This window comes from Gossypium hirsutum, chromosome A10, assembly GCF_007990345.1.
Source record: "Gossypium hirsutum isolate 1008001.06 chromosome A10, Gossypium_hirsutum_v2.1, whole genome shotgun sequence".
Classification (NCBI taxonomy): domain Eukaryota; kingdom Viridiplantae; phylum Streptophyta; class Magnoliopsida; order Malvales; family Malvaceae; genus Gossypium; species Gossypium hirsutum.
Genome location: NC_053433.1, coordinates 7,515,440 through 7,519,887, shown reverse-complemented (window position 1 = coordinate 7,519,887; position 4,448 = coordinate 7,515,440). Strand labels below are relative to the sequence as shown.

Here is a 4,448-nt window from a genome sequence, read left to right as displayed (position 1 = left end):
TCCACCCTTGAAGCTCGTTGTATGACGCATTCCAGTCACCATACAACTTTCACATCGCCATTTGCTTGCTCACTATGCCTTTCGGTACGACACTTTACACTTGAATCGAGCTTGCATGTACTCAATAAGGATACTTTATACTTGAATCGGGCATGCATGTCCGCAATAAAGACCGACACCTACACGGTGGGCAACTCTTTCACCAAAGGGATGATGCAATTGCATATAGTTTTTGCATCTAACTTTCCATAGTCTTGCGACATATGAGCGGACGTGTATGTATGTGGACCTTCTAGTTTCCTTATCATCCACATCTGTGCCCGCTGCATTAACGCGGCTCTGACACACCATTTATAACCACATCACGTTTTCTAACATTCTCCTACATGCAAAGACTGCATCGACTTCGTTACTTTATAATCCACACCTAACTTTAAGTTAAGTTGTTTTATAGCATGTAAACAGTCTTTTTTTTATCGAATTGTTGTCCTACAAATAACTCTTCATCCCCCGAATTCATCATCAAGTAGGTGAGCCGGTAAAATATTTGTATATTCCGGGAACTCGCGTACAAGATCTGCATCAAGATCCACGTTGGTCATGAAGGACCCTGGATTATTTCTTATAACTATACTAGGGCCCGTGTTCCCGGGCGAATAGGGGTTTGCTTTTTCACCCTCTATCGGCCCTTCTTCGTTATGTCTTTAGGGATGTCATCCAAATCGGGGTCACTAAAATCCTCGTTGGGATCACGGTGGGACTGATCATCATTATTGGACCCTTCATCACCATCTTCTATGGTGGCCAACACCTCTAGATGGTTCTCTAGACGAGGACACGAGTTTGAGATGTTATACGAACATCTACTGGTGTTTGGACTTTCGGGAGTTGGCATTAACCTTCCAAAACCCGATTGATCTTCCTAGGAGACGTTAAGATCAAAATCAATTCCAGAGTGCTGGCTTGCTAAAATAACTGTCGAAACCATTTTTTTTAAGAAAACGAGAATCGACTTTTTAAAATTAAATGTGGAGTCGCCACCAATCTTTTTGCTTAGGTGTGATTGGATCACCTAATAAATCATTTTATTTCATTTAAAATGCAATTTTGGCCCACATAAATTCAAAATGGGTTCGGGAGTTGGTTACGTAGGAGGAAGGGTTAACATCCTCACTACGCTCAAAAATTGGTACCAAATTGATTAAATGTTGTCCTTATGTCTAAAATTTAAAAAAAAAGAATTTTGAAATATGATTTCTTTTTAAAACATTGGAGTGACTCAATTTGGTCGTTAAAATTCTCTCGTTTCGAAAGTATGCAGCATCATATCCAACACGATTGGACACGATCCTTTATACCTTCAAAAATTTATACCTTCAAAAATACGATTTATTCTGACTTTCATACGCTAAAAAAAGAAAGGATATCCAAATATCTAGTTCAACGAAAAATCATACCCAGCACGGTAGGGCACAATTTTTTGAATTCCTAAATATCGATATTACCTTATTTTGAAATCTTTGAGTAATAAAGAAAATTGGAAATTAGCTCAAAACACATTTATTTGTTTTAAAATAAGATGAAATATTTAATGTACTACAAAGAAACATTTGTAAAAAAAAAATGAATAAACATGAGATGATATGTATACCAACCACAATTAAATACAACTATTCTAAGTAAGATGTGACAAAATTCTTAATTATAGATGGAGAACAATTGATATTACAAATAAACAATGAATAAATAATATACAACAACAATAAACATGGCACAATATGATCCACAAAACATGTACAAAATAAAGTGGAAATTAGAAGTCAATGTAGTATAAGACATTTTCAAAATAATGATGAATTAATGAACACATAATATACATAACATATAAGTTGACAAATCTACATAAAAACTAGGGATATATAATTATTGAAATAGATATTATAGAATAAAAGTTTGAATCAAATTATATGTAAAATATTTTAAACACAAATTCCTTTAAAAATTGACAATGTACATGATAACTTAAATAATATATAAAATATGAAAGAATAATAAAAAAAATATGAGAAGATATAATACACATAATAGATTTACAAAACATGCATATATAAATAAATTTAGGAATAATTATTTGTAAAAATAGCATGATATTAATAATACATATAAAATTAAGTCAATTTATAATTATACACATACCAATACATAAATGAGATACTATATAAAACATAATGTAAAGAAACATTCCAAAATAATAATTTTATAAATACAAAGTTGAAGTTCCTAAAATAGTTTTATATATACATAAAGAAAAATACTTGGTGAATCATAAAGCAAGAATAGAAAAATCTACTAAAGTAATATATGTATTAATATAAATAAAAATATTTAAACAAGAGGTTATATAAAAGTATTAAAATAGCTTAATGTAAAAAGAATTTTAAAATGATGATTTTATAAAAACAAAATAAAGTTATTAAGATGGCTCAACTTATGTACAAAAATATTGTGAACTTCAAAATAATAGGTATTATAAATTGAAAACTCAATGAGAATAATATGTATACTAATATGTATAAAATATTAAAAAAATATTATGCAAAACGTAAAAATAATAAGATAAAGGAAATCTCAAAATAATTGTACAAATGAAAACAAAAAAAAATCATTAAAATAAATTAATACATACAAAAATATTAAATGTATTTTAAATTAGTAAGTTAAAAAAACTAAATTAAAATTGAGTTAAAATAAGAGGGACAATTTAAAAAAATAAAATAAACTACTAGGATTAAAAAAAAGGAACCTTGCACAATGAGCGTAAATTCGCAAGGACTAATGATGAAAATTTCCCTGACCCAAAACACTGCGTTGAAGCGAGGGTTACATTGCAACAACATTCAAACTTTAGGAAATTTTTTAAAAAAAACTAAAGTATTAATTGGAACTAATTGCATTGCAATGGAAAAAGAGAGGACCTAACTTGAAATTATCCCTCTCCGCTGAAACAAGCGGATCCCAGGGGTACAGAAAACGGATCGAGTAGGGCATGCCTTCACGGCACCGTTTCAAGGCTACATAAACATGCCTTAAACGGCATCATTCCATGCTGTCAATTTAAAGCTTCTTGAAAGCCAAATGTTTCAACAGAACAAATTGAAAAAGAAAAAACCCTAGAGGTTTGCTCCTATTCGGCCACCGTTCATCCTTCATTCCAACACCACAACGCTTTTAGATCCCCCTTTCGACTTCGATTTCAACGAAGCGAACAGAGATCCATGGCCGATTCGCAAGGTATGAATTGCTTTTCCCTCTTCTTTGTTTTAAAATACCGATGATGAAAACAATGGAAGGAAAATAGATAAAAATGACAGAAAAATTTAAAAGACTAAAGAAGATCACCTTTTCAGAAATTGTTTTCGAATTTTTTCTATTCAGTATGCGCATAGTATATGTGTGTATGCGTAATGTGCATAATTTTACAGAGATGAAATCGACGACTTTTTATAGCCAGATTTCTTAGAATAAATAAAAATAAAAATTACATTTATTTGCTGTATTCTGTTAATGGTTCTGGTGTATTCTTGTGCAGGTTTAGCCGTACGGAGGAGTGGGGAGACATGCGAAGGAGGCCGTGCGAGGAGCTGCTCGTGGGAGCCCAACTCTCTAGCATATTCAAGACGCTTCTGGTGCTCTCGGCTGCTGAGCTTCTTTTTGGGTCCCGTATTTGGGTTAGGTTTAGGATATGGGTTTATAAATTTGGGTTAAAATTGTATCTGGGCTGGTATAAGTTTTTTATTTGGGTCTGAAGATTTGTAACAGGACATTGATGATGGACTTTTATTGGTTTTTATTTTAATTTATTTTTGTTTTTGTTTATTTTTTATTTTTGGTTTTTCTCTAGTGAGCCCGAGCGAAATGGGCCAATTACAACAACTTGAATGAGATCCGGTTCAGCTATCTTCGCGAACAACTCAACCGGGCTGGGATTTTCTATCTTAGGGGGGCAATAAATTGCTATCATTGTTCCTAGATCATCATCATCTTCAAGCTCTATTTTTGAGAACTTTAGAGGATCAGTTGAAACCGAAAATTTGTAAAACAATATCAACATTTGCTTTCTGCAACGGGTTGCTATCTTTGTACTGATTTTTTGTTTTAAATCCGCCAGCGAAATACACTTGTTGAATCTCATTCCTATTTTTTTCCGACTTTGAAATACATAACCTTCTTCAGTTGTATTTATCATTTCTCCATCGAAATGAACATAAACAAACAAAATTTGGGAACTCATCTTAAAAAATTTTTACTTCCTTCTTGACAAAGAAAAAACTAAAATTTTTAATCTCTCTTTTCAACTAATAAAGCAAAGAAAAAGCAAACAAAAACTCAAATGGAAGATAAAATATCTATATATATGATGATAAATTTGGTGTCGGCCATTACATGAC

The 4,448-nt window shown here is 31.9% G+C and overlaps 1 long non-coding RNA gene across 1 annotated transcript; it reads left to right on the top strand.

Annotated features, from left to right (window-relative positions):
- Window positions 1-2,764: 2,764 nt before the first annotated feature.
- LOC107897365 (uncharacterized) lies at window positions 2,765-3,876 on the top strand. The gene is made up of 2 exons (XR_001684128.2): window positions 2,765-3,291; window positions 3,590-3,876. It is a non-coding gene; the product is annotated as an uncharacterized lncRNA (long non-coding RNA).
- The last annotated feature ends 572 nt before the right edge of the window (window positions 3,877-4,448 follow it).